Source organism: Balaenoptera ricei, chromosome 2, assembly GCF_028023285.1.
Source record: "Balaenoptera ricei isolate mBalRic1 chromosome 2, mBalRic1.hap2, whole genome shotgun sequence".
Taxonomy (NCBI): domain Eukaryota; kingdom Metazoa; phylum Chordata; class Mammalia; order Artiodactyla; family Balaenopteridae; genus Balaenoptera; species Balaenoptera ricei.
The window spans coordinates 45,402,380-45,419,707 of NC_082640.1; positions in this window are offsets into that span (position 1 = coordinate 45,402,380).

A 17,328-nucleotide genomic window follows, 5' to 3' on the forward strand; every position below is an offset into this window, starting at 1 on the left:
TTATCTCAGTTTTTAATTATTATAAATTCATTCATAGTGTGCTCTTACTATTATCTGCATTGTATCTAATAGTGCCCCCTCCCTAGTTCCTAATACTGTTTAATCATACCTTTTCTTTCTTTTGTTGCTCGATTGCATCAGAATTTTCCATTTTATTAATCAATGTAAAGTAATAAAGCACCTTTGAATTTTGAACAATTATCTTTGTGTCCTATTTTATTAATTTGTACTCATATTTTTTTTCTGCCTTCTGATCTCTTTGGGTAAGTTATCCTTATTAAAATTTTCCTTGAGGTGGACACTTAGCTCATTCATTCTGTCTTACTTTTCCAATAAAGATTCTACCTTTATGTACATTCCCACAACTTTTAATATGAGGTATTTTCATTACTGCCCAGTTCTAAATAATTGCTTAACTTCCATGATAAAGTCTTCGACCCATGAGCTATTTATGTAACAGGGGAAAACAAAATCTGACTCCATGTTGGATCTGTTTCTTTTACTTTAACCTTTGCTTTTCATTGCTTTTGTTATATAATCACTAAAAGGATGCTGTCTGTAGCTATAAGCATACATAATGGCCTGCCTTGGGGAACCTTACCCCCCTGCCTGAATGTTAAATCAAAGTGCCTTTGTTCAGCTCACAGGGAAACATCCTGACCCTGTCCACCTGTGAATGGCTGCAGGAAGGAAGAAATTAACACATGCCCGCCCTGAGGCTGGCCAAGCCAGAAGTTATTTTGTAAGACTTACGGCTTTTTTACTTTACTTCCTCACCTCCTCCCGCTCTCTGTTCTATAAAAGAAACTAGCATCCAGACCCTGATAAGATGGTACTCTAGGACTCTAGTCTGCCATCTTCTCGGAAGTCTGGCTTTCTGAATAAAGTCACTATTCCTTGCCTCAACATCTCACCTCCCGATTTATTGGCCTGTGGTGCAGTGAGCAGACCAAGCTTGGACTCAGTAACATTTAGATGTGTGTTTCATGTTTCCAGGTAAAGAGGTTCTTTTGGTTATTCTGTCATCATTTTCTAATTTATTGTTGTCAGACATTGGGGGCTGTATGATATTAAAGCTGTATTAATTGCTGAAATGTGTTTTCTGGCCTAATACGTGTGCTTAAAAGAAACACTGTTTTTTTATATCCTCTGCCATTTTTTTTCTACTAGTCTGTGCACTCCCTTCTTATCAATTTCAACATCTGTTTGTATAGATGGGACATTAACACTCTCTCTGCTATCTGGGTTGCAAACATATTTTTCCAAATCTATTATTTTTCTATTGACTTTGTTGAAATCATCTTTTACCATATAAATGTTTTTACTTAATATTTATAGAGGGAAATTTGCTTATCTTTTCTTTTATGCTTTTAGGATTCTATATTGCCCAAGAAGGATTCTAGCACCTTAAATGTACACAGACTCCTGTATGTTCTTTCTTTTTTTTTTTTAATTTATTTTTGGCTGCGTTGGGTCTCTGTTGCTGCTCATGGGCTTTTTCTAGTTGCAGTGAGCAGGGGCTACTCTTCGTTGCAGTGTGCAGGCTTCTCATTGTGGTGGCTTCTCTTGTTGCAGAACATGGGCTCTAGGCGCGTGGGCTTCAGTAGTTGTGGCGCGTGGGCTTAGTTGCTCCACAGCATGTGGGATCTTCCTGGACCAGGGCTCGAACCCATGTCCCCTGCATTGGCAGGTGGATTCTTAACCACTGCACCACCAGGGAAGTTCCTCCTATATGTACTTGAAGGGTTTTTATACATTTTTGTCAGAGTAAGATCCAGGTTTGAAGAATAAATTTCATATAATTTTAACTGTTAAAAGACTTTTTAAGAAAAAATGCAAACATAAACATGAAATTAGATACAAAGTTGAATATTTGTTCAAAACCCGAAAAGAAATCACAACAGAATAAAAATTTTAATATGTTGACAAATTCCTCAAACATTCCCCAAATCCAGAAAGATGACAATAGTAACTGACTGCTTAACATTGCTCTATAGTGTTTTTATTTTCTTACATTTTTGGCTTCATATTTTCTGATCACCTCTCAATATAATTGCCATTGTATAATATTTTTTACAGAGTGAATAAAAAGAAAAGTTAGTCTTCCTGTTAGTAGAGTCGATCAAAAATTGTTTTATTACTGATAGTTGAGATATGTAAACCACATGAATTCAGACACAAATACCCTCACAACAGGACCACTGCATGGCTGTGATTTCAAACAGAAAATCTGAAAATCCGCATTTCATTCAATTCTAGCAATGATAAAAAAAATACGGTGCCTTTGTAATCATATACACTGTATTCTCCTGTCAACGCTTGAGAAGAGAGAACTATCATTTTGACTATATTTGATATTTCAATGAAAATCCCATCTTCCACCATCAATTGTATACTGATGTTTGATGATTTGAAGAAGTTTCCATACATTGAGTTCTGGCTCCATATATTCCAAACCTTGTTTATCCTCTACTCCCCTTGTTCTTTTTTGCCAGGCACAGTAGGATGTGATTAGAGTGTGGTACAAGCCGTGGTCCCGTATCTAGTGAGAAAATGCTGAGTGGGTGAGTGTGGTAGGCAATGTTAGCTTCCTGGAGGCTGGTCCTACCTACATTGGGCCGATTACCAATAACTTAACACAAAATCATTACAAATCACAGACATACATCCCACTAAGCCTAAACTAAATAAACTTAAACTTATTCAAACTCCCCTCTGCCAGATCCCATAAACCATTGTGGTTTTTTTTTCCAGTGCCATCTGATGAGAAAGATGTAGAAAGAAAAGGAAGAGTGAAAAATATGGTGAAGAGATGGAAAAGATGGTTTGCAATGTTTCTGTGTCAGCATTCTGTGACTCAGGTACCCCCTTTCAAGTCCCCATGTGGCAAGGGCTCTAGGATTGATGGGAGATGATGCAGTTTCTCGCCACCCTGCCCCACAGGTTAGTAGAGTGGAAGCAGAAGCATTGTGCACCTCCCACTGAGGCACCTGGAGTAAGCCCCTCTGCCCCTGAGAAGTCCCAGCCTCAGGGAACCTTAGGGCCCACGGTCTCCCTCAGCATCCCCTTAGGATCTTAGTGTCAGGGAGCCCAAACTTTCACTCAGGCCCCATGTCCATGCTGCTCAGGGGACCCCAATTTCCAGCAGTCCCTTTATTTACGGGATCTGCTGCTTTGCTTATCTATGCTGCAGAAATCTCTGAGGCTTATTTCCAGGAAGTCACACAGTTCATGAAAGAGGAAGGTCCAGGACAATTTTGTTTTGGTTTCTAGTTCTGTTATAAATCAAACAGATAACAAGCCTCATCTGCACCTATATGTGTGTGTGTCTGTGTGTGTCTGTGTGTGTCTGTGTCTGTCTCTGTGTGCATACATGTCTATTAGATTATGATACTAGACAACCGTATATAAAATACATATGTGTGCATAACTGGATCAACAAATGATATGATGCTAGACAATAGAATTCATTACCTAAATATATTTATTTACATAATATTACACTGCCTTCTGCCACAAAGGATTTGCATAACTTGCCTTAATATTAGCTCATACTTAAGAATATTTATCTAATCTAATGCAAACAAAAGATGAATGTTTCTCAAACCAAAAGGAACAGCTATCTCCTGCCATCGTCTGTAACACATTTCTGCTTGTTAAGTGCCAGTGGGATGACTGTGGATGCTTCAAGAGCCGGCGTCAGTTCTGTCATGGGAAACATACAGGGAAGAGCTCAGTATGGGTCCCCTAGGACTTGTCTTCAGTTTTTTGGTTCAACCACTAGATATTATAAGCTTTGCCAGAGATGTTGAGGTTGGGGCTGTCATTTACACTTGCCATACCCGGGAGAGGCTGAAACATAAACGCAAATGCCAATGTACTCAGTTGCAGTGGGTACTGCATTTGGCCGGGTAACCAGCATGGGTCACCCACCACGTCTCGATGGACAATCTGCTCCAAAGACCTCATTAGGAATCAGAATGTTCCAAGAGAGCAAAGAATATCAAAGGATGGATGGGGCATTTCAACAAGCACGGAGCATGGAAATGGCATGGGCATTAAGCCACCATGACCAGGTTCTAATTTTGGCTCCAGTACTTAGAGTCGTGTGGCCTTTAGCAGGGACTTTATTCTCTCCGACACTCTTCTATCCTCTTCTGTATAGTGGGGATGATAAGTGGGGTTGTTCTGAAGAATAAATGCTCTAGCTTGTCCCAAATATTATCTCATTTCATATTCACAACCGTTCTACAATGTCAAGACCATTGGACTGGCTTTACTAATGAGAAGAGAAAGTACCAGACCTCATGATCCCAGTTAGAGGACACACTGGAATTCAATGCCAGGTCTCTGACTGCCCATCCTTCTTCCAGCTCTTCCCATGACACTCTTGGCCTCTCCATGAAGAACATGGTAGCAGGAGGCCATTAGGTAATGTCATTTTTTACTGCCCACATCGGTGTTTCAGAGAGTATAAGAACATAGTGATTTGCCCCTGTCATAAATATCTACAAAAAAAGCGCCATGATAAATTTTCTCCTCCTGATACCTCAGCAGCCTTGATCAGGGCAGTATATTAAACACATTTTCCTGCTGTTTCTATGATTTCATTATCATAGCAGGTGGGAAAAGAGAGTCCCACAAGACCTCAGAGACCTGTTAGATGCCCCCTGAAAATTTCATGGAGTACTTAATTAAAATTTTCATAATTTTTAATCCAGATGAAGGAAAACATTCAGAGAGATGTAAATAAATTGCTAAATCGGAACACAAATTGGGTGAAAAGGAATTCCAGAGTTTATTAAATAATTATCACCATCTCTCCCCACTCACCAGTTCATCCTTGCTTATTATAAACCTTTAAGGAACCTTAAAATATTAGCCTTTTTGGCCACCAAAATATGGTATTCCTAGAAATTATATGTTTGTGTGTTCTTTTTATGAATGAAAATTAGAATGTTGTGCCTTATTAGTGACACGTGGGACTTGTCACTGTAAAATCTGGGCTAGGATATGAGCTTCCCTATGTGCAATCTCTCTAACCTTGAACAAGTTTCTTCACTCCTTTGGGGTCATTTATAAATGGGCCCAATGGTTTTATCTCACCAGGCTGTTCCAGAGCATAAATAAATGAGCAGATGTTAACATAATTAATTTAATAGTATAAACATGTATTCTATCTGCAAAAATGCCTACAGGGAAGGGTGGATATGGATGCAGGTGTGGTTTCTGTTTGGAGTGGGAAAGTGGTAAGACAGGACTGTTCAATTAAAAAAAAAGCACACACACACATACACACACACAGGTGTTGATGTCCCATCAACCTGGATTAAAACCATGACTTTATTACATACTAGCAAGATTCTTAATCTATCTGAGACTCCAATGTATAAAATGAGCTTAATACCTACGTTAAAAAGTTGTGGATATAAAATTGAACGATGGCCAGGGATAGACGCAGCTCGACATAGAGAGGCAGGGCTGGGCAGGGGGAGAATTTGACGATCCCCATCATTCCCCCTTCAGCTCCTCCTCCCAACACAAGCTGCGGGAATGCAATGATGTACCAGGAAGATAAAGCGTGGGACAGCCACCATGAAAAGCTTTGATTTCTTCCCCTTTCTATTGCTGCTTCTCTCTCCTTGGGACTTGTGCTAAGAGCTTGAACTGTACAATTTCATATCACTTAAGAAAGAAGAGATATTAGACAGTTCAAGGGGCAGCCACTTGGCAAACATGAAAGCCTGTTCCAAGACATCTTTATAAGCTCCATCCCCATCGGGGTGCTCCGCAGAGCTGCCCTCCTGCAGAGCTAACGGAGGCTTCAAGACCAGGCTGCTTGTGTCCCGTGGCAGCAATTAGAGAAGCTGCCCTCCAACGCAGGGCTTTATTTTATCCTGTGATTGCTAGGGAAAGCTACAAACAGCATCCAGCAGGCAGTGATAGCATTACCTGCTATCATTGTCAATTTCTATTTCATTTATGTTCGGCTGCCTTAAATGCTGGAAAAGCAGTTTTACTTAAAAGGCTGGGCTCTGCACTTCCAGGTTTATCAGAATAAAGCAGAAATCAGGTGGGTTAGTTTTAAGGGCACAGGGAAAAACACAGTTTGGTGGCAAGAGGTTTTGAATTATCGTGGGCAAAGATAGCCGAGTTCAGCTTAAGACTTAAAACATCCAAATTGGTGCATTTAAAATAAATGCCCCCATAGACTCCATCTGCACTCTCATGCCTTTTGTTATCAACATAAAGCAAGCTGCTCAGCAGTAGTTCTCATAAATTCCAAGGATTAAACCGCACAGATTGCATTTGGGATTCAATAGCACATTCTGAGAATGAACAGTGTTTTTGTCTGGATACTTTTCAATAGTAGCAGGAGCAGTTATTGGTTTTTGAGAATTTAATTTGGAAATGATAATAGTTATTTATTGAGTACTTTAATGTACTAGGTAGAAACCATTCAAGGACTGTATATACTATTTCATTTAATTCTCACAAAACCATATAAGATACATAATATTAAGGATGAAGAAATCGAGACTCAGAGAGATAATTAACTTGCCCAAAATCCAATAACTAGTAAATAGTAGAGATACAGAACTTAAGAAAGAAGAAATATTAGAGAGTCAAGGTGACAGCAGATCTTTCACACTCAAAAAACCACATGTTTTCCACCCGGCCTCACCTCTGATATATGCAAACTAAATATTGCCATATTTCTCCAAGTATAAGATGACATCAATTGTAAGATGCACCTTCATGTATCACAAAGGAAAATAAATCTGCCAATTAAACTGACAATTCCAAGACACATTCTGATTTCAGAAATGTAAAATGTAGGGGAAAGAAGTACCTTTTAAGATTCATGAAAAATCGTCATTTAAAAGCTAGATGGACATATAAAGAACTAAGAAATAATATGATGGTCCACCTTGAGGGCAAGCAGATGGTATACAAGGCATATTCTGGTTATGTCCAAAGCCAAGGATAAAATTCAGGCAGAGAGTCATTGTCGCTGTTTCAGCACTTCTGCCTGAAGGTGGCAGTGCAGGCCACTGGATATGGCCTTTGGCCGTCTTGGGGTATGGGTTTCAGAGGAGGACCAGGAGCAAATGGGAAACTTGTTTTCACAGCATTAATTTTTATCAGCCACTTCTGTGCTGGTTCAAACCTCAGTATCATTTCCGTCCCGTTTCCCTCTCTTTTCCTGTTTTCTGGTGTCTTCTTTCTCCCCATTAACTCTTTTTCTACCCATATTTTCAAAGTGCAAAACAGGTAGACTTGGAATGGAAACAAAAGCATCCTTCTTTTCCTTCAAAAGTCAAATCAGAAGTTTGGGAGTTAGCTAAAGAGAAGGAAGCGGTGCCTTGATTATTCTATTATTCTAGGTTGTTCTGGTGTCTTGATTATGTCTATCTGGAGAATATTCTAGATATAATCTCAAAATAGAGATTGTTCTATCTGGAATATATTTCTCAGGTAGGTCTTCCAACCTCTTCATGTAGCTGGTGATCAAATCTATTTGTATAACTTTCTTCCTAGAATCTTCAGATACCTCTCCAAGGCCCATAGAATGAAGTCTGAGCATGTAAAACTGATTCTAGACCACTTCCCCTACTTCCTTACCTACCACTTATGCCAGGCTCTGGCTACCTGAGTACACCTGTGAACACAGTGTCCATTCCCAAACCAGGAATTGCCTTGAAATGTTCTTACCCCTATTCTCTGCCCATAGAACATGCTCATTCTTCAAAACTAGGTTCTGGTCCTTAAACGTTTTCTCACTTAAACCTCATTGCCTTCCGCATACAGTCCTGAGCAACACTCTGTGCATATGTTCATTGATAGCTGGTCGTTTCATTAGGTATCATGGTGGCAGTATTTCTCCCTGCCTTATTTATGTCTGTATCCCAAGCACCTAGCATAGGGCTGGGGTTATAGTGAATATTAAATTGATATTTATTGTATGAATAATTGAATGCCTCTTTTCTAAAATAGACCAGAACTGATATTCCCTGGGGAAGTTATTTTTAACTTTTGCACATTGAAATCACCTGGGAAACTTTTAAAACTCCTGATATTCAGATCATGAAATCAGAAGCTCTGAGGGTGGGCCCCAGGCATCAGTATCTTTTAAGGCTCCCCAGGTGATCCCAATGTGCAATCAACTTTGAGAATCACTGTCATGGCAGTGGTTCCCAAATTGTGGTACTATGATCATCAGTCTCAACATTACTCTCATCTTCTTTGAAATGAAAAATCCTGGCACCAACACCAAACTATAGAATCAGAAAGGTGGAGAGGAGGGTGATAGATATCTGTGTTTTAACAAGTCCTTCAGGTGATGCATACTAAAGTTTGAAAAGCACTGTCCTAGAAGTCTACTTGAAATAAATCTATACAGCTGAGTAAATGAATCCTTCCCTCTCTTTTTTCTGATTTGATTCTGGCCTCTATTTCTTCCATACAGCCATGCTCACAGACAAATGACAAACTCATTTTCGCTGATTTTTTCTAACTTAATTTGGTCTTGTGATCAATATCACTTTATAGTAAAATAGCTTGAGAAGATTATTTTACATGTTTTTTCAATTCTTAAAACAACCAGGGAAGTATTATTCTCCTGGCTGTTTTTCAACTTAAACAACCTAATCTTATACCTAAAGAAACTAGAGAAAGAAGAACAAACAAAACCCAACGTTAGTACAAGGAAAGAAATCATGAAGATCAGAGCAGAAATAAATGAAATAGAGACCTGAAAAACAATAGAAAATATCAATAAAACTAAAAGCTGGTTCTTTGAAAAGATAAAGAAAATTGATAAACCTCTAGCAGATGCATCAAGAAAAAAAAAGGGAGAGGGCCCAAATCAATAAAATCAAAATTAAAAAGGAGAAGTCACAACCAATACCACAGAAATACAAAGGAGGATAAGAGACTACTATGAACAACTATATGCCAGTAAAATGGGCAACCTAGAAGAAACAGGTAAATTCTTAGAAAAGTATAATCTCCCAAAACTGAACTGGGAAGAAACAGAAAATGTGAACAGACCATAACCAGTATTGAAATTGAATCAGTAATTTTAAAAACTCCCAAAAAACAAAAAGTCCAGGACCAGATGGCTTCACAGGTGAATTCTACCAAACATTTAGAGAAGAGTTAACACCTATCCTTCTGAAAATAGTCCAAAAAATTTCAGAGGAAGGAACATTTCTGAACTCATTCTATGAGATAAGCATCAGCTGGATAACAAAACCAGACAAAGATACCACAAAAAAAGAAATTACAGGCCAATATCACTGATGAAAATAGATGCAAAAATCCTCAACAAAATACTAGCAAATTGAATGCAACAATACATTAAAAAGATCATACACCATGATCAAGTAGAATTTATCCCAGGGATGCAAGGATTTTTCAATATCCACAGATAAACCAATTCAATACACCACATCAACAAATTGAAGAATAAAAACCATATGAGCATCTCAGTAGATGCAGAAAAAGTTTTGATAAAGTTCAATATTCATATATGATAAAAACTCTCCAGAAAGTGGGCACAGAGGGAACATACCTCAACGTAATAAAGGCCATATATGACAAACCCACAGATAACATCATAATCAATGGTGAAAACCTGAAAGCATTTTCTCTAAGATCAGGAACAAGACAGGGATGTCCACTCTCACCACTTTTATTCAACAGTTTTGGAAGTCCTAGTCACAGCAATCAGAGAAGAAAAACAAATAAAATAAACCCAAACTGGAAAGGAAGAAGTAAAACAGTCACTGTTTGCAGATGACATGATACTATACATAGAGAATCCTAAAGATGCCACCAGAAAACTACTAGAGCTCATCAATGAATTCAGTAAAGTTGCAGGATACAAAATTAATACACAGAAATCTGTTGCATTTCTATACATTAACAACACTAGCAGAAAGAGAAATTAAGGAAACAATCCCATTTGCCATTGCATAAAAAAGAATAAAATGCCTAGGAATAAACCTACCTAAGGAGGCAAAAGACCTGTACTTGGAAAACTATAAGACACTGATGAAAGAAATTGAAGACTACACAAACATGGAAAGATATACCGTGTTCTTGGATTGGAAGAATCAATTGTCAAAATGACTATACTACCCAAGGCAATCTACAGATTAATGGAATCCTTATCAAAATACCAATGACACTTTTCAAAGAACTAGAACAAATAATTTTAAAATTTGTATAGAAACCCAAAAGACCCCAAATAGCCAAAACTACCTTGAGAAAGAAGAACAAAGCTGGAAGAATCACTCACTCCCTGACTTCAGTCTATACTACAAAGCTACAGTAATCAAAACAATATGGTATTGGCAAAAAAACAGACACATATATCAATGGAACAGAATAGAGAGCCCAGAAATAAACCCACATATTTATGCTCAATTAATCTACGACAAAGGAAGCAAGAACATACAATGGGGAAAAGACAGTCTTTTCAATAAGTGGTGCCAGGAAAACTGGACAACTACATGTAAAAGAATGAAACTAGAACATTCTTTAACACCATATACAAAAATAAGCTAAAAATGGATTAAATACCTAAATGTAAGACTAGGTACTATAAAACTAGAGGCAAACATAGGCAGAACACTCTTTGACATAAATCACAGCAATATCTCTTTGGATCCATCTCCTAAAGTAAAGGAAATAAAAGCAAAACTAAACAAATGGGACCAAATTAAACTTTAAAGCCTTTGCACAGCAAAGGGAACAACTACTGAATGGGAGAAAATCTTTGCAAATGATTTGATGGTTAAGGGGTTAATATCCAACATGTATAAATGGCTCATACAACTAAACATCAAGAAAAAAACCAAACAACCTGATAAAAAATGGACAGAAGAACTGAATGGACATTTTTCCAAAAAGGAAATGCAGATGGACAACAGGCATGTGAAAAGATGTTCAATATCGTTACTCATCAGGGAAATGCAAATCAAAACCACAGTGAGATATTACCTCACACCAGTCAGAATGGCTATCATAAAAAAAAAACACAAATAACAAATGTTGGTAGGATGTGGAGAAAAGAGAACCCTCGTACACTGTTGGTGAGAATATAAATTGGTACAGTCACTGTGGAAAACAGTATGGAGGTGTCTCAAAAAACTAAAAATAGAGCTACCATATGACCCAGGAATTCCACTCCTGGGTATATATCTGAAAGAAACAAAACCACTAATTCGGAAAGATACATACACCACTATGTTTATAGCAGCATTATTTATAATTGCCAAGGTAAGGAAGCAACCTAAGTGTCCATCAACTGATGAATGGATAAAGAAGATGTGATATATATACATATATATATCACATATATGTATCACATATATATGTATGTACATATCACATATATATGTATATACATATACAATGGAATACTACTCAGCCATAAAAAGAATGAAATTTTGCCATTTTCGCAACATGGATGGACTTGGAGGGCATTATACTAAGTGAAATAAGTCAGGTAGAGAAAGACAAATACTGTATGATATCACTTATATGTGGAATCTAAAAAATACAACCAACTAGTGAATAAAACAAAAAAAGCAGATTCACAGACATAGAGAACAATCTAGTGGTTACCAGTGGGGAGAGGGAAGGGGGAAGGGGCAATATAGGGGTAGGTGGGAAAAAAGAAGGATTATTATGGGACTATATGAAATCATGTGTGTGAGACTTTTGAAAATTGTAAAGCACTATAGAATTTAAAGAATCATTCAATTAAAAATAAACAAATAGAAATAAAAAATAGAAAAAAGAGAAACAGACAAAAAAATAGTTTTATGTTATGTGTTTTTAAACCACAATTTAAACAATAAAAATAAATAAAGGAATAGGAGGCAAGTGGTGGGGAGTTAAATTTTAGCTCTGCTTTTGACAAATGACTATCTTTTTTATGTTTCAGTTTTCTTACTTATTGAGGCAATTGACCTAAACAATCTTTAAGGTTCTTTCCAATTTAAAATCCAGCTGCACAGCTATGGGGGAATGTCTTAGCCATTGACTCTGAATAAAACAAAGTCCTCTATAGCAAAATTTTGACTTCCAAAAACTCCCTCTACTATGCCCAATAGTATCAGAGAGAGAATCAATTCACACTTGATGCTTAGTGATCAGCTTCTCACAAAGTAATTCATGCTGGAATAACATGATAATTTGAAAAAGGATAATGTTTATCTTAAGGTAAATGAGTACCTAATTATTAAATATTCATATTGTGTTCATTGTATTCTTGATCATTAATCTTTATTTTCTGTGTGCAAGAAAAACTAGAGCAAAGGTCATTAGAAGAAAGATAATTATTTTAGAAATTATCCTAATGTCAAATGAAGATGGTCTGAAAGAAGGACGTGATAGAGAGATGAAAAGGAAGGAATAGAGATGAGAAATGTTGAAGGTGAAGCTTGGTGGGCATTAGGAATGTACCAAAGGTGCTTCTGAGACTTCAGTACAAGTGGATTAGGGTAACAATGATACAATCAATATTTGTAGAAAAGATGGTAACTATGTTGAAATACACAAGAGAGAGGTTGGGTCCAGAGAAAAAGAGACATCTTGATGAGACAGAATGGTTTCGGATGGAGTTTTGAGACAGAGGAACAGCCAGTCTTGGGCTGAGCCTTGGAGCAGGGCTGCAGTTAGCCAAAGACATCACATTTGGAACAGGTGCTTTAGATGATATACAATTCAATAAACAAGGGAGTTTGTGAATAAGGAAGAAGAAGCCCTGAGATGGGTGTAAACAGGAAGGATGAGGAGGTGATGAAGACAGAGGAATGAGGTCAAAGACACAGAGGGTGGGCCAAAAGACCGCCCTATACCAGAAGGCAGAGGAAAGCGCCAACAGGAGGTGTTGTTTAGCATCAACACTTGCTAACGTGTATGGGAAGGAGGACACTCAAAGTGAGAAAATTCCAGAAAAGGTAGAAAAGAAAGATTTCTAGGCCCGGATGGGAGAATTAGCCAATTATTCCTACTTGGTATAATAGGAGGGAAAGATGAGAGAATGAATGTTAAAAGAGAGTTTATTAGTCAAGTATATTGCTAGAAGCCACAGCAGAAGAATTTAGCTAACTCATGCAAACAGCAATGTATTTGGAAGGATTTGGGGCAACTATCAAAATTCATAGGAAGGCCAGATAACCAGGCTCAGAAAAGGGCTAAACCAAGGAAGACTTGAGTTCAAAAAATACATGCAAGTTCAAACCATAGGATGAATTTAGGTTAGACCACTGCTACTGGCACGGCTGCCACTTGGACACTCAAACTGACAGCACAAGTGTCATCCTTCCACAGCTACTGTCAACTCAAAACTCTGAAACCCGCAATTGTTCTGCCAAGATTCAAAAGCTTGGTGGCATGTATCTTATTGGCTAAACCTCCATCACCTGCCCACTCCCCCACTGCCATGACTTTCAACTGTACTTGACCCTTCTGCTTTAGCAGGCAGAGCTGAGGCATACTTGGTGTCCTACCAGGACACCCAGTGTGAAATTCCCTTTAAACGTTAAGGTTCTTACAATCATGAGTAGCCAAAACAAGAGAAACATATCCACCACATCCCACCTTACCATTTCCCAGACCTGCACTTCAAAAACAAAAGCAAAACAAAATGCACAAAGGCAAAAGGCTTCTGCCTAACTTAAAAACAACTCACCCTTTTACAACAAAAAATATTCTTCTCCCCAGACCACGCCAATAAAATCTTTCCTTTTTAATCAAGCTCGCAAGACCTGTGGCTAACATCTATTCCGGTTTTGGTTTTTTTTTTTTTTTTTTTTTTTGGTTTTGTAGCAATTTTATTCTGATATATTGAAAAACCACAAATTAATTACTGTGAGTGAAAAAATGTTGCCTGCCATATCAGTAAACAAAAGATGCTGCAGTCATCAAGCCATCACATTACAGTGTCCTGACAGTGCACCCTGAAGGAGCTCAGGATAGAAACAGGATGCCTGCCATCAAGCCATCAGCCACTGTAGCCACTCCTTAATGGTGCACCCTGAGGAGACTCAGGATGGGAAAAACACAGGATACTGGCCTCAGATAGCTGAGGTGCCTATCAAAGGAATGATTTCAATAAGCCCAGACTATTGTATCTTTCCATGCACAGAAAAGTGATAAATTCATTAACTTGAGATGTCTGGTTTTCTTTAATTAACAGTAATCTTTTGATGTTCTGACTACTTGGTTTTTGTTGCAAAACGTCCTGTATATCCTGGCTCCTCCCTTACCTCTTCAGACTGACACAGACTTAAGTCCTCACTTTTGTCCACCAAATAGAACATAATTCTCAACTTTTAGGTTGTGCGTTTTTTTTCAGTTGACATTACAAATGCATATGCAATGTTTGTGGAAACAGTCAAAAAATAAGGAAGTTAGTTAAAACATTTACTTGGAACAATGAGGAAGGAAATTCTGGGTAATGGCTCTAGTCATTTTCTTTGTAACAGGTCTGGACTGTAGGTAATATTGATGGCTTAACACACCACAGCCCACTACTCCATGTCTTCTTTGCTTTCTGCTGCACTTAGGTAACTGCGGGGTGCTTAATCATTGGGGTGACCCAAAATGTCATACATGAGTATTTTAGCGCCTGGTGGTCCTGCATGTGTAGAGTTACAACAGTCTTTCAACTGTCTCTCACTAACTTTCTTGTTCTTTTTTAAAAAGTGCTTCAGTTATATTTTGGATAGAAACAGAGATGATATTACTTGATGGTAAATCAACCCTACTGTATAACTATAAAATGATGTCCTTTACCACATTGTAAGATCTTAATTATCAGCCAGCCTATTCCTGATTTCTTCATGGAGGCTTATGTAATATAAAATAATAAAAAGATGGCTGTATTCCCACTAGGTAATTTAAATCCCCACTCAAATCCTACACAAGTGGCCCCAACTGTTTATTATCAAAATAAATATTTTTAACAAAATAATGTTTAATAACAAATCAAAATAACTCCATAGCCTTAAGCCAAACTTTGGCTTTACCTATGTAAATAATGAATAATATTTGTCTCTCTCTGATTAAACCATTTTCTATTCAAAGTAGAACAAGAAATATTTCACACTCGAATTCTTATGCCATAGGCAATGGTTATGGACTAAATTGTGCCCCTCATTCTTATGTTGAAGTCCTAACCCCCAATACCTCAGAATGTGAATGTATTTGGAGATATGGCCTTTTAAAGAATGAGTAAGCTAAAATGAAGCAGTTAGGGTGGGCCTAATACAATATGACTGATGTCCTTATAAGAAGAGGAAGTTTGAACACACAAAGAAACACCAAGAACTTGCCGGCACAGTGAGAAGACAGCTACCTGCAAGCCAAGGAGAGGAGCCTTTGAAAAAAATCAAACCTGTTGATAACTTGGCCTTGGACTTCCAGCCTCCAGAACTATGAAAAAATAAATTTCTATTGTTTAAGCCACCCACTCGGTGGTACTTTGTTATGACAGCCCTAGAAAACTCATACAGCAACCAATTCAAAGAAACCAACAAAATCATTAGTAAAGAAAAAAATTTGTGAATTACTATCTGCATTCATTGGTGTTTTAAATATTTTTCACATATCATAATTGTATAAATTTTATAATTTTTAGTAAGAAAGCATACTTGAAAAGCCCAATGGCAAATCAGTTTTAAAATTTCCTGCAGGGCTTCCCTGGTGGCGCAGTGGTTGAGAGTCTGCCTGCCAATGCAGGGCACACGGGTTCGAGCCCTGGTCTGGGAAGATCCCACATGCCGCGGAGCAATTAGGCCCGTGAGCCACAACTACTGAGCCAGCGCGTCTGGAGCCTGTGCTCCGCAACAGGAGAGGCCGCGATAGTGAGAGGCCTGCGCACTGTGATGAAGAGTGGCCCCCACTTGCCGCAGCTAGAGGAAGCCCTCGTACAGAAACGAAGACCCAACACAGCCATAAATAAATAAATAAATAATAATTAAAGGTGCTAATAATTAAAATATATATATATATATGTTCCTGCAGCTTTGGGACAGGCTGTAAGGATCATCTTCAAAGTCTACCAACTTCCTTGATTAGAAAGCCAAATATTTGCTGTTTGTATTATTCTGAACTTTTTAAGTGATCTGGGTTGTTTTTCTTTCAGCAAAAACTTTATTTGATTAAGGGCATTAGGCTTGACTTCCAAATTTAACTGGCCATTTACTGAACATATTAAATATAGAAAGCATGTTTATCCAGGATAGAGGATATATGTAGCAACTCTATGCTCATGAACCAGATAATTGATGACAAAAACGGTTTGTGACCGACGAGAACTATGAGAGGCATTTGTGGATCAAACCTCCGTTGACCCCTGTAAGATGATATTCTGACCAGTGGAAAACCATGGTCTACTGAGTTCCCAAGAATTGGTGTAACATATAGCTAGTGTCCAGTGATCCTCAAAACGTCTGAGTATCTCACTTTCCTAAGGGAAAAATAACCCTGATAAATAGTTTCAGGAAAGTTGGATAAAAGATCCAATATGTGTACTTCTGACTTTTTTTTTCCAAAACCTGTCCTCAAGGGAAACCCAGTCTGGGAATTAGGCAGTGAGTCATGACATTTTGATTCAAATTAGGCTTCTATTCTCTAGACCAGGAGTTATTTTTCAATTATAAAAACCATGGAAAGGGTTATTTCCACTTTGGGGAAGATAGACTAGATGTATTTTTCCCTGTTCCTCTCACTAAGTACAACTAAAACTCCTGGACATTTCTATTAAAGAAGAAATAGACACACCCACTAGCATAGCTGGAGACAGTCCATTAGTGCTCTGTGTGTGGTTGCTTTTTCTCTGTATTACCTCAATCGCTGAAGATGTTCTCTTGTTTATCCCCCAAAGTTCAGCAGACTCTCTGGGGATTGCTCTAACATGGAACAATAATATTATAATTAGTTCAAGAATGACAATTCTATTATAACTTCACTTTTATCTCCTGAGATGTCCAGACACCTTGCCAACACTCAGATTGTAGCTTTGTCTGAAGATGGGACTAACTATGAGAGGAAGTGGGAAATCCCTGTATAGAAGCAAAAGTAAGAAAGGAAAATTGCGATCTGGTGCCTGTCCTGGTATGTACATGATATGTGGGGGGTTACAGAATGCACTTGTAATTTATAAATTTATGCTGACAGATATAAGCTTAGCCAAAACATTTTTAAGGGAAAAAAGAGTGATTCTTATCACATTTGGTGTATTCCACGTCTCGACGTAATTGTAAATTACAAATAGAACCCACCTAATAGTCCATGTTAACCAAC